This window comes from Triticum urartu, chromosome 3A (genome assembly GCF_056163025.1).
Source record: "Triticum urartu cultivar PI428250 chromosome 3A, HENAU_Tu73, whole genome shotgun sequence".
NCBI lineage: Eukaryota > Viridiplantae > Streptophyta > Magnoliopsida > Poales > Poaceae > Triticum > Triticum urartu.
Genome location: NC_141875.1, coordinates 485,862,372 through 485,877,074, shown reverse-complemented (window position 1 = coordinate 485,877,074; position 14,703 = coordinate 485,862,372).

Here is a 14,703-nt window from a genome sequence, read left to right as displayed (position 1 = left end):
CAACTTCCCGGTTGGTCACCCATCCTCAAATTACTCCAAGCTGAGCACACTTAACTTGGAGTTCTTTCTGAATGGGCTCCCGGAAAAGATGGAATTCCTTATTGATATGAGTAGTCTATCATCCCTAATAAGCCACGCTATCATATACACCCCCACGCAGAGGAACCGACGTCCTCGTCGGGCCACTGGAATGTTCCCTCTTGGCACATATGTCTGTGCATCCAGTCCGGTACATGTGCCATGCCGTGTGCCATGACGGGTCACAAACGTCACGAAGAACATGACCGCGCACCTGTGTAACATCCCGGATGTAACTTTCCATATTTGTAACTCCGACTCTTGCCATTTTCGGCTTTAAGTTATGAGATTCCCTTCGTCGTTGGGTTTTGTCTTCATTTTGCATTTTGTTCAAGTCATGCATTTTCATATCATGTCATCATGTGCATCGCATTTGCATACGTGTTCATCTCATGCATCCGAGCATTTTCCCCATTGTCCGTTTCACAATCCGACACTCCCACATGCACCGGCGCACCCCTCCTGTCTCTTTTTGTGATCGGGAGTTAAACATTCTCGGAATGGGCCGAGATTTGTCAAGTGGCCTTGGTACATCACCGGTAGACCGCCTGTCAAATTTCGTTCTATTTGGAGTCTGTTTGATGCCCCAACGGTTAACCGGGTAACCACAAAAGCCTCTTTTGTGTTGCAGCCCAACACCCCTCCAAAACAGCCCAATAACCCCATCTAAACCACCTCCATGTTCTCCGCCATCGAATCATGATCGTGTGGGCGAAAACCGCACCCCATTTGGACACTCCTACCTCCATCTACCTATAAATATGTGCATCCCTTCAAAATTCCGGGTCCAAAACCCTAGCCCCGCTCCTCCTCGCCGTCGAACGCGTCCGGACCATGCCAGACACGTCCGCGCCACCGCTTCCCTCCACTCACAGGCCGCCACGTGGCGTCCGCCGCCGCCGGCCCGCGCCTCGCCCGCCCCCGCCCGGTCGCGCCCGCCTCCCAGCGCCGCCGCATGCCTCGCCTCCATTCTTCGCTTTGCCGCCGTCCTCCGCGCCGACCGCCGCACGCCGAGCACCGCGCCCCCACGCCAAAGCACGGCGCCGCCCGACGCTGCTGCGTCGTGCCTCGTCGCCATGTGCACCGCACCTCCCTCCTCCGCCGGATCCGCCGACCCCCGCGCCGGACTTCTTCATCTCCCTCGCCGGAAACGTCTCCCCGACCAACTCCGATGAACTCTGATCCGCCTCGGGAACCGCGCCACCAGAAACCCTAGATCCAGATCCAGTGAGGTTGACCCCGAATTTTTCCTAAGTCCTAATGTTTTTATGCCTTCTTCATCACATCATATCTCGGTGGCCGTGGCTCCAAATCATGCATGTGATATGTCGAAATGTTCATCTTCTTGAGCTCTTAATGTTAGCAGCATTTACATTCATGTTACTGTACATCATGATGCCATTTTCATTGTTGCAAGAATGCTATAGAATGTTAACTGTAGGTACTTATCAGATCATGGTGATTTGTCATTTTTGTTGCATTTGATGTGTGCATTCTATGAGCATGAGGTCTACATGTGTTTTGAACTACATCATGCCATATTTACAGAGGTGCAAGCCTTATATTTTTATGATCTATGTGGTGACTAGCACAAGCATGCAAAGTAGGCTTCATAATGTTGCTGTTTTCAAGGACTTAGGTTTTTGCTAAGTCCTTTTCCTGCTGTTATTTTGATGCCATGTAAACTTGATGCTACCATGAGATACATGCTTATTTTGGGATACTTCAGTAAGGATGTTTTGAACATGTGGTTATGCTCTATCCATTCATGCCCCTGGTTGCAATTATGGAGTGCTCTAGCATATCTTTTGCTTGCTCTACTTTTGCTATAAATTATTCCTGGCAGATTGTTAACATGTTAATCAATATTGCCATGGTTTTTGCTCGTGATCCATCTATCCTATTAACTTGCTCTTGCCGTGGTTAGCTTCACGAACATGTCATATTGCTATTGATATGCTTATGTTGTCATTTAATGCTTTGTACTGAGTGGCTTGAGCTCACAAAGTTGCTATCACGAATCTGTTTATACCATGCTCTGTTTTTCTTCCAAGTCTGAAACTGTTAATAAAACTTGCTATGTTTACATGGGTGCCATCATATCTTCTGTGCCTTTTTGGCTCATGTTCAGTAAGGGACTTTTTATCTATGCTTTTAGTAGAATCATGTCATGCCTTTATTTGCTATGATATGTTCCCGCAGCATGTTGTTTGCTAGCTCTAAATAGTGCTTCCTGATGTTGTTTTGACATGTTAGTATTTTTCACTAAGTTTGTGAAGCTAATATCTTTTGCACTTTTGCCATGCTTGTTTGAACCTTCTCTAGTGTGATTTAGCCGTAGCTCAGTGTTCATGTTTTGTCAAGCATCTCTTGTACATCACTACCATGTGCTTTGTTACTATGTTGGAGTGCAATAGCTTAGTTTCTTGTTGCATTCTAAGTGGCATCATGCTGTTAATCGCAGTTTTGCGTCATCCTTGTTTTGCTTGTCATTTGCAAACCGTGCATCCGTTCCGGTGATCCTTATATCGATTTCGACCGAAATCACCTCATCTTTCCAGCGGCATACTTGGTTTGCCAAGTTGATGCCTTGATCATTCTTTCCCTTCTGGAGCACGCATATGCATTGCATATCATATCTTGCATATCATGCCATGTATTGCATCATGTTGCTTGTGCATTGCACCGTGATTGATTGTTGTTCCATTGCTTGTGTTCTTGCTTTGGGTAGAGCTGGGAGACGAGTACATGAATGAGGAACCTGTTGAGTACGCTAACGAGGATCAAGCTTTCGACAACTCTGAGAACTTTGTAGGCAAGATGACCATACCCTTGATATCACTTCTATCTTTGCTTGCTAGTTGTTCGCACTATCGCTATGTCGCGCTACCTACCACTTGTTTATCATGCCTCCCATATTACCATGTCAAGCCTCTAACCCACCTGTCTAGCAAACCATTGTTTGGCTATGTTATCGCTTTCGCTCAACCCCTCTTATAGTGTTGTTAGTTGCAGGTGAAGCTGAAGTTTGTTCCATGTTGGAACATGGATATGTTGGGATATTGTAATATCTCTTATTTTAATTAATGCATCTATATACTTGGTAAAGGGTGGAAAGCTCGGCCTTTTGCCTGGTGTTTTGTTCCACTCTTGCCGCCCTAGTTTCTGTCATACCGGTGTTATGTTCCTTGATTTTGCGTTCCTTACGCGGTTGGGGATTTATGGGACCCCCTTCATAGTTCACCTTGAATAAAACTCCTCCAGCAAGGCCCAACCTTGGTTTTACCATTTGCCACCTAAGCCTTTTTCCCTTGGGTTCCGCGGACTCAAGGGTCATCTTTATTTTAAACCCCCGGGCCAGTGCTCCTCTGAGTGTTGGTCCAAACTGGGCGATGTCTGGCGCCCCCTGGGCAACCAGGGTTTATGCCAACACGATGTCTTGCCCATTCGGTGTGCCCTGAGAACGAGATACGTGTGACTCCTATTGGGATTTGTCGGCACATCGGGTGGCTTTGCTGGTCTTGTTTTACCATTGTCGAAATGTCTTGTAACCGGGATTCCGAGACTGATCGGGTCTTCCTGGGAGAAGGAATATCCTTCGTTGACCATGAGAGCTTGTGATGGGCTAAGTTGGGACACCCTTGCAGGGTATAAACTTTCAAGAGCCGTGCCTATGGTTATGTGGCAGATGGGATTTTGTTAATATCCGGTTGTAGAGAACTTGACACTTGACTTAATTAAAATGCATCAACCGCGTGTGTAGCCGTGATGGTCCCTTTTCGGCGGAGTCCGGGAAGTGAACACGGTCTTGTGTTATGCTTGAACGTAAGTAGCTTCAGGATCACTTCTTGATCACTTCTAGCTTCTCGACCATTGCGTTGCTTCTCTTCTCGCTCTTATTTGCGTATGTTAGCCACCATATATGCTTAGTGCTTGCTGCAGCTCCACCTCACTACCTTCTCCTACCCATAAGCTTAAATAGTCTTGATCTCGCGGGTGTGAGATTGCTGAGATCTCTGTTGGAAATATGCCATAGAGGTAATAATAAAATGGTTATTATTATATTTCCTTGTTCATGATAATTGTCTATTGTTCATGCTATAATTGTGTTATCCGGAAATCGTAATACATGTGTGAATACATAGACCAAAACATGTCCCTAGTGAGCCTCTAGTTGACTAGCTTGTTGATCAATAGATGGTTATGGTTTCCTGACCATGGACATTGGATGTCATTGATAATGGGATCAGATCATTAGGAGAATGATGTGATGGACAAGACCCAATCCTAAGCATAGCACAAGATCGTGTAGTTCGTCTGCTAAAGCTTTTCTAATGTCAAGTATCTTTTCCTTAGACCAAGAGATTGTGCAACTCCCGGATACTGTAGGAATTCTTTGGGTGTGCCAAACGTCACAAAGTAACTGGGTGGCTATAAAGGTGCACTACAGGTATCTTCGAAAGTGTTTGTTGGGTTGGCACGAATCGAGACTGGGATTTGTCACTCCGTATGACGGAGAGGTATCTCTGGGCCTACTCGGTAATGCATCATCATAATGAGATCAATGTGTCTAAGCAGTTAGTCACGGGATCATGCATTACGGAACGAGTAAAGTGACTTGCCGGTAACGAGATTGAACGAGGTATTGGGATACCGACGATCGAATCTCGGGCAAGTAACGTACCGATTGACAAAGGGAATTGTATACAGGATTGATTGAATCCTCGACATTGTGGTTCATCTGATGAGATCATCGTGGAACATGTGGGAGCCAACATGGGTATCCAGATCCCATTGTTGGTTATTGGTCAGAGAGATGTCTCGATCATGTCTACATGGTTCCCGAACCCATAGGGTCTACACACTTAAGGTTCGGTGACGCTAGAGTTGTTATGGGAGTTAGTATGCGGTTACCGAATGTTGTTCGGAGTCCCAGATGAGATTCCGGACGTCAGGAGGAGTTCCAGAATGGTCCAGAGGTGAAGATTTATATATGGGAAGTCATCATATGGTCACCAGAAGTATTCGGGGGTTTGCCGGTATTGTACCGGGACCACCGAAGGGGTTCCAGGGGTCCACCTGCCCCGGAGGGCCATATGGGCTGTATGTGGAAGGGAACCAGCCCCTAAGTGGGCTGGGAACCATCCCCCCTAGGGCCCATGCACCTAGGGTTTGGGGGAACCCTAAAGGGGGCGCCCCTCTTGGCTTGGAGGGCAAGCCCCCTCCCCTTGGCGACCGCCCCCCTCTAGATCTCATCTAGAGGGGCCGGCCCCCTTCCGCATTCGCCCTATAAATAGGTGGGAGGAGGGAGAGAAGCAGGACCTCATCCAAGGTGCAACCCTCCCCCTCTCCAACACCCCCTCCTCCTCCGTTGAGCTTGGCGAAGCCCTGCCGGAGAACTGTGAGCTCCACCACCACGCCGTCGTGCTGCCGGAGTTCTTCCCCAACTTCTCCTTCCCCCCTTGCTAGATTAATAAGGAGGAGACGTCCCCGTGCTGCACGTGTGTTGAACATGGAGGCACCGTTGTTCCACCGACTGACATGCACTTGATGCATAAGGTGGCTGGCGGGTGTCTGTCTCTCCCACTTTAGTCGGATCGGATTCGAAAAAGGGTCCTTATGAAGGGTAAATAGAAATTGGCATATCACGTTGTGGTTTTGGCGTAGGTAAGAAACGTTCTTGCTAGAAACCTATAACAGCCACGTAAAAACTTGCAACAACAATTAGAGGACGTCTAACTTGTTCTTGCAGCATATGCCGTGTGATGTGATATGGCCAAAAGGATGTGATGAATGATATATGTGATGTATGAGATTGATCATGTTCTTGTAATAGGAATCATGACTTGCATGTCGATGAGTACGACAATCGACAGGAGCCATAGGAGTTGTCTTAATTTATTATATGACATGCGTGTCAATGGTAACGCCATGTAATTACTTTACTTTATTGCTAACTGTTAGCCATAGTACTAGAAGTAACAATTGGCGAGACAACTTCATGAAGACACGATGATGGAGATGATCATGGTGTCATGCCGGTGACGATGATGATCATGGCGCCCCGAAGATGGAGATCAAAAGGAGCAAAATGATATTGGCCATATCATGTCACTATTTGATTGCATGTGATGTTTATCATGTTTATACATCTTATTTGCTTAGAACAACGGTAGCTTAAATAAGATGACCCCTCGCTAAAATTTCAAGAAAGTGTTCCCCCTAATTGTGCACCGTTGCGAAGGTTGTTGTTTCGAAGCACCAGTGATGATCGGGTGTGATAGATTCTAACATTCGAATACAACGGGTGTAAGCTAGATTTACACATGCAAAACACTTAGGTTGACTTGAGGAGCCTAGCATGTACAGACATGGCCTCGGAACACGACAGACCTAAAGGTCGAACATGAGTCGTATAGTAGATACGATCAACATGGAGATGTTCACCATTGATGACTAGTCCGTCTCACATGATGATCGGACACAGCCTAGTCGATTCGGATCATGTATCACTTAGATGACTAGAGGGATGTCTATCTGAGTGGGAGTTCATTAAATAATTTGATTAGATGAACTTAATTATCATGAACTTAGTCTAAATATCTTTACAATATGTCTTGTAGATCAAATGGCCCACGCTAATGTTGCCCTCAACTTCAACGCGTTCCTAGAGAAAACCAAGCTGAAAGACGATGGTAGCAACTATACGGACTGGGTCCGTAACTTGAGGATCATCCTCATAGCTGCCAAGAAAGCATATGTCCTTGAAGCACCTCTAGGTGAAGCACCTATTTTCCCAGCAACTCAAGACGTTCTGAATGCTTGGCAGTCGCGTAGTGATGATTACTCCCTGGTTCAGTGCGGCATGGTTTACAGCTTAGAATCGGGGCTCCAAAAGCGTTTTGAGCAGTATGGAGCATATGCGATGTTCCAACAGCTGAAATGGTTTTCCAAGCTCATGCCCGAGTCGAGAGATATGAAGTCTCCGACAAGTTCTACAGTTGTAAAATGGAGGAGAATAGTTCTGTCAGCGAGCACATACTCAAAATGTCTGGGTTGCACAACCGGTTGTCTCAGATGGGAGTTAATCTCCCGGATGACGCAGTCGTTGACAGAATCCTTCAGTCGCTCCCACCTAGCTACAAGAGCTTTGTGATGAATTTAAATATGCAGGGGATGGAGAAAACCATTCCTGAGGTATATTCAATGCTGAAATTGGCGGAGGTGGAGATCAAAAGGAACATCAAGTGTTGATGGTCAATAAAACCACTAGTTTCAAGAAAGGCAAGGGTAAGAAGAACTTCAAGAAGGACGGAAAGGGAGTTGTCGCGCCCGGTAAGCCAGTTGTCGGGAAGAAGCCAAAGAATGGCCCTAAGCCGGAGACTGAGTGCTTTTATTGCAAGGGAAACGGTCACTGGAAGTGGAACTGCCCCAAGTACTTAGCGGATAAGAAGGCCGGCAATACCAAAGGTATATATGATATACATGTTATTGATGTGTACCTTACTAGCATTCGTGGTAGCTCCTGGGTATTTGATACCGGTGCGGTTGCTCATATTTGTAACTCAAAACAGGAGCTGTGGAATAAGCGGAGACTGGCAAAGGACGAGGTGATGATGCACGTCGGGAATGGTTCCAAGGTCGATGTGATCGCCGTCGGCACGCTACCTCTATATTTACCTACGGGATTAGTTTTAAACCTCAATAATTGTTATTTAGTGCCAGCTTTGAGCATGAACATTGTATCTGGATCTTGTTTAATGCGAGATGGCTACTCATTTAAATCTGAGAATAATGGTTGTTCTATTTATATGAGAGATATGTTTTATGGTCATGCCCCGTTGGTCAATGGTTTATTCTTATTGAATATCGAACGTGATGTTACACATATTCATAGTGTGAATGCCAAAAGATGTAAGGTTGATAATGATAGTCCCACATACTTGTGGCACTACCGCCTTGGTCACATTGGTGTCAAACGCATGAAGAAGCTCCATGCAGATGGACTTTGGGAGTCTCTTGATTATGAATCATTTGACACGTGCGAACCATGCCTCGTGGGCAAAATGACCAAGACTCCGCTCTCTGAAACAATGGAGCGAGCAACCAACTTATTGGAAATCATACATACTGATGTGTGCGGTCCAATGAGCGTTGAGGCTCGCGGTGGCTATCGTTATGTTCTCACCCTCATTGATGACTTAAGTAGATATGGGTATGTCTACTTAATGAAACACAATGTAAGTGCATATAGTGCCACCCCTAGTTGGTTTTCGAGTATTGACGACAAACCTGGTCGAGGGACTAATGTGTTTGTGGGAATTGCAGGATAACACAGGTAGTAGTCCCTCATTGATTAGGTTTACCTACCGGAGATGACCCCTAAAAATGTGTGAAGACATTGAAGATAATGGTGGTATGTGAAGATATTCACATTGAAGACTATGACATGAGAAGACATCGCATGAAGTATTTGGAGCGCGAAGACATAGTTGTTTCGCAGTTTCATTTTCTTCTTTGTTGAGTCATAGGAACCACCGTACTGTTAAGTGGGGTCCAAGTGAACAAAGTCAGAGTGACTAAAGTGATGCTCAACCAAATCCTATGTCTTCAAGCGAAGACAATGAGAGAAAATCTTATCTAGAGCTGGATGAGTCAGCTTTACTTGTAGCTCAAGTCAAGCTGCCGCGTGTGTTTGAAATCTGATCGTTGGAACACGTGTCAGTTCCTTAGTGACCCAGGATCATTTCGGGGAAATCAAGTCGGGTTGCCTAGTGGCTGCTCAGAGTTAGTGCACGGCTTTTGTCGTTTGAGAGCAACCCACCTCCGACACCATAAATTGGTGGCTGCTTAGAGTTAGTGCACGGCTTTTGTCGTTTGAGAGCAACCCACCTCCGAAGCTTTTGAGAGAGAGAGAGAGAGAGAGAGAGAGAAATCCTTGCGAGGACAAAGCCCAAAACACCTAGAGCCCAAAGAGTGTTTGGCATCACTGAAGTCTTTCTGTCTGCGTGATCTGAAGACTTAATACACTTGAGGACTGTGAATCCTCCAGCCGGTTAGGTGTCGCGTTCTGAGCATCCAATAGTCATTGTGGATCGCCGGTGAACGAAATCTGTGAAGGTTTGGAACTCTACCTTGAAGACTTACCAGAGTGATTGGGTGAGGACTATGTGTCCTTAACTCAAGGGGAACAAGGTGAAGACGCGGTCTTCTGAGTTGAATCTCAGCCTCCCTAACCAGACGTACAGTTGTCACAGCAACTGGAACTGGTCCAACAAATCCTTTGTCTTCATCAAGCAACTGGTTCTATCTCTTCCTTCTCTTTACTTACAGTTTGTCTCCGTGAAGTCATTGCCTGATTGCATTATCTGTTTGACTTCACTGTGTGACTACTTGTTCTGATTGGCTTCATACTATCTTCCATCCTGATCCATACTGCCTAGCTGCTAATAGTCTTCATGCTTTCACTTCATTGAATGCTTGACTATGGCTTGCCTAGTGTAGTCTACCTTCCGCTGCCTGTTAATAGGTTCATTTCTATCGTTTGTCTTTGAAACTTCCATGTTTTGAAGACTTCCATAAAAATCACCTATTCACCCCCCTCTAGTCAATAACTAGCACTTTCTATTGGTATCAGAGCAAGGTACTCCCTTGTTCTATGTGATTCGGTTTAACCACCTGGAGTTTTAGCTATGTTGACTCCAGGGATAATGAAAGTCTCAGCTGCGTGCCTTGTCTTCGATGGCACTGATTACCCCTACTAGAAGAATAAGATGCGCATGCATCTTCAAGCCATTGATGTCGATCTATGGTATGTCATCAAGAACGGTCTTCCCAAGACCGGTGAAGGTGTCACCCCTGCTGATATCAAGAAGTTCTTTCAACTGGATTCTACTGCCAAGAACATTATCTGTGGTCATCTGACCAAAGGACAGTATGGCCGTGTGAGTGCTCTGAAACGTCGAAGCTAGTCTGGGCCTAGCTCTCCAAGGTCAACGAAGGCGTCTCAACCCAGAGAGATCAAAGGATCAGTGTCCTTCGCAACCACTTCAACCGCTTCAAGAGAAACGACAATGAGAATGTTCAGCTCACGTTTGATCGCCTCACTGACATCACAAATGAGCTTCATGCTCTTGACGCCACTGAGATCACCAAGCATGAAATCGTCAAGACACTCCTGAGATCACTTGACATCTCGTTCGTCACCCTAGCCCTGATGATTCAAGAACGCCCCGACTTCAAGACATTCGATCCGTCTGCATACTTGAGAGGCTCAACACACATGAGTTTCAGCTATCTGAGAAAAGAGATATCTATGGTCCCAACTATGGTCGAACTCGCGCTTTGAAGGCAAAGGTTGTTTCCTCATCTGAAGAAGAATCTGACTGCAGGTCTGGTGATCCTGAAGACATTGGAAAGGAGCTTGCTATGCTTGTGAAGAAGTTCCAGAAATTCACCAAGAAGAAAGGCTTCAGAAAGTCTTCACGATCTAGCTCAAGAAATGATGAAGCTTCTACTCATGACCACAAGAAGAGAACATGCCACAAGTGCAAGAAACCTGGTCACTACATCTCCTAGTGTCCGCAGTGGGACAATGAAAACAACAAGAAGAAGAAAAATCAAGGAATATGATTCTGATGACAAGAAGAAGAAGAAATCCTCAAAGTCTTCTTCCAAGTCTTCATCAGAGTCTTCATCACACAAGAAGAGCTCATCTGGCAAGGCTCGTGCTTTTGTTGGCAAGGAGATGGATTTAGAGGAGGAGTCTACTTCTGAGGAGGCGGAGGTGGAGTCTGAGGAGGAGTCCGACTCTGGCGTTGCAAGTCTGGCTATAGCGTACATTGCCAAGTCCATCTTCAACACTGAAGGCAATGGCTCCGTCACCTATGCTGATGCTAATGACAAGGACGACTCCGCTCCCACCTATTGCTTCATGGCACGTGGTGCCAAGGTAAACTCACGCGATGCTTACTTTCAAACATCAAGTGAAGATGACTCTGATTGTGAATCCTAACCCAGCTACAAAACACTTGCTAAAATTGCAACTGAACAACAGAAAGCTATGGAGCATATTCAAAACTATTAGACAAAAGCGATGACCTGTTGGACGTGGAAATGACCCGATCTCAGTCCTTAATTGAAGACATAAAAAATATTCATGTTAAGTATGAGGAACTTGAAAGTCATCATGAAATGCTCTCAACAACTCATGAAAAGCTTTCCTATGATTATCTTCAAAGGAAGTAAGAACTTGAGAAATTGAGAGCAGTTCTTAAAGATCTTCAAAAAGAAAATGAGTCACTTCGTGCTCAACAGATCAGTCCCACTCAGGAAGGATTTGAACCACCATGTCTAAAATACCTTGAGCGTGATAACGCCACTTCTATTCCTGAATGTTCTACTGCTGCTACTGTTGCAATATCTTCAACTATTGATGTGGTAACTAACCCCTCTGTTGAGGATGCCATTGCTATTGCTGATGAAAATGCTAGGTTGAAGACATTGCTTGAGATAGGGATGTACAAAAGTCTCAAAGGGCATCAGACACTACGTGATGTCCTCAAAAAGCAGATTCTGAATCAAAACCCTAGGAAAGAGGGTGTTGGGTTCGAGAGGAAAATGATTGTTGGTGGTTCTTACTGGAAGCCTGAGCAGTACCCCAAAACCACATGGGTTGCTGCAACCGAACCTTCAGTGGATCCATCAACCCTATCTGGCTTCACTTGTGCTAACCCTGTTATCATTGATGGATCCTTTGATGCAAACTATAAACTTTTTAAGAATTAGAATGGTGAAGTGTTTGCTAGGTATATTGGTACTAACTGCAGGAATGGGCCACCTATGAAGGAAATCTGGGTGCCCAAAAGGTGTCTGGAGAATCTTCCTGTGAATGTCGTCATGACACCACAAGGGAAGAAGACAAACCCCAGACCAAAGGCTTCATATGGTCCAAAGGCTTCATACAGACAGAGGACTCGCCAGAGTCGCCCTAACACAAATGTTTTGTAGGGAAACCATACTCAGGCCTATGAATATGAACGTGTTTCATCAAATCGCCATGTTCATAAGACCAAGAACTACTCTGCTTATTCTTATGAGTATTATTCACCTCCTACAAGACTATTTGCTAGGGCTCCAAAGCCAAAGTTCTCAGATGCTGCACTTAGATTCATTGCTTCGAAGCCACCCCTGAAGATGTGGGTGGTTAAGAAAACTTAACTCTCTTTTGCAAGGAAAGGTCTCCAGACAGAAATCAAAGGCGTCAGAAGCTACTGTTGGGGACCTAAAACATCTTGTGGGGCGCAAGATAAAATGCCCAAATGGTCTTATTATGTATTTCGTTCCTGAGTCGCTTGCTATTCATCCTATCAGTCATAACCTCGATCTAAGCTTTCATAATCCACTTGCTCGTCTGCTTCACAATACTCTTCGTGAAATCTATCCCCCTAACTGCACTGTAGGGTATGACACCAGCTACTTCATAATGGATTATTGATAGTGGATGCACTAACCACATGACTGTCGATCGAAGTCTTCTCATGGACTCGACCTTACGCCCATCTAACAAGAGTCACATCACATTTGCTCACACTGGTAAAAGCAAGGTATTGGGTCTAGGTAGAGTTGCAATCTCAAAGGATCAGCACATGGATAAAGTGATGCTTGTTGAATCCCTTGGCTTCAACTTAATGTCTTTCTTGATACTTTGCGATTTTAACAAGATTGTGATATTTGGAAAATATCGTTGCCTTTTTCTAATGGAATCTGACAAGTCTCTAGTCTTTGAAGGGTATCGGAAAGATGATTTGTACATGGCAGATTTCTCAGCAAGACCACAACTTGCCGTATGTCTTCTTGCAAAATCATCAGAGTGTTGGCTCTGGCATCGGAGGCTAGGGCATGCTAGCATGAGGAACTTGCATACTCTCGCAAAGAAGAAGCACGTCATAGGCATCGAGGGCGTCAAGTTCAAGAAGGATCACTTATGCGGTGCCTACGAAGCTGGAAAGATGATGACGGCCAAGCATCCCTCGAAGACAATCATGACATCAACCCTTCGAACTGCTACACATGGACCCATTCGGCCCTACTCATTACTCTACTCTCACTATTACTGCTTGTCTCTATGGCTTCGTCATTGTTGATGATTATTCAAGATATACATGGGTGCACACAATCCTCTACAAGACTGAAGTGCAGGATGTCTTCAAACGCTTCACCAACCGTGCCATGAACAACTATGGCGTCAAGATCAAGCATATCAGAAGTGACAATGGCATAGAATTCAAGAACACCGGCCTCGACACTTATCTTGATACATTGGGCATCACTCATGAGTTCTCAGCTCCGTACACGCCGCAGCAGAATGGCATCATGGAGCGCAAAAACAGAACACTCATTGAGATGGCTCAGACGATGCTTGATGAATACAAGACTCCAAGAAAGTTCTGGCCTGAAGCCATTGATACTGCATGCCATGTCATCAACTGTGTTTATCTTCACAAGCTTCTGAAGAAGACATGCTATGAACTCCTTACTGGTAAGAAGCCAAATGTCAGTTACTTCAGAGTATTTGGTGCTAGGTGCTGGATCAAGGATCCACATCACACTTAAAAATTTGCACCGAAAGCACATGAAGGTTTTATGCTTGGTTACGGAAAGGATTTGCACTCCTACAAAGTCTTCAACCTCTTTCACTATAAAGTGGTTGAAACTGTGGGTGTGCGGTTCAATGAGACTAACGGCTCACAAAGAGAGCACCTGCCAAATGTGCTAGATGAAATTCCACCTAGTGAATCCATCAAGCTTATGGGAACTGGAGAAATCATACCGTCTAAAGCTCAGGCTGAATAGGAACTTATCATTTCTGCAGCTAATCAACATGAAGACAATGCTCATCCTGAAGACAATCCTCCTAATGATGACAATGATCAACAAGAGCAAAATCTTCGTCCAGTTCATCCTCGTGTTGCAAATGAAGTACAGATTGATAATTGATAGCATCAATGCACCTGGTCCACTCACTCATTCAAGAGCAACACAGCTAGCAAATTTCTGTGGGCACTTTGCATTTGTCTCAATATCTGAACCCAAGAAAGTTGCTGAAGCCTTCATGGAACCTGGATGGATTCAAGCTATGCACGAAGAGCTTCAATAGTTCGAGCTAAATAATGTGTGGGAATTGGTCAAGCGTCCTAATCCTCGTAAACACAATATCATAGGCACTAAATGGATATATCGCAACAAGCAAGATGAGCATGGTCAAGTTGTCAGAAACAAGTCTCGTCTCATTGCTCAAGGATACACTCAAGTTGAAGGGATTGACTTCGATGAAACATTTGCTCCCGTGGCTAGGCTTGAAGCCATTCGCATACTGCTAGCCTATGCAAATCATCATAACATCCTTCTGTATCAAATGGATGTGAAGAGTGTCTTTCTCAATGGCAAGATTTAAGAAGAGGTGTATGTCGCACAACCGCCTGGCTTTGAAGATCCAAAACATCCTGATATGGTATACAAGCTCAATAAGGCACTGTATGGCCTCAAACAAGCCCCTCGTGCTTGGTATGACACACTCAAATGTTTTCTGAAGAGCAAAGGCTTCAAACCTGGTTCCCTGGATCC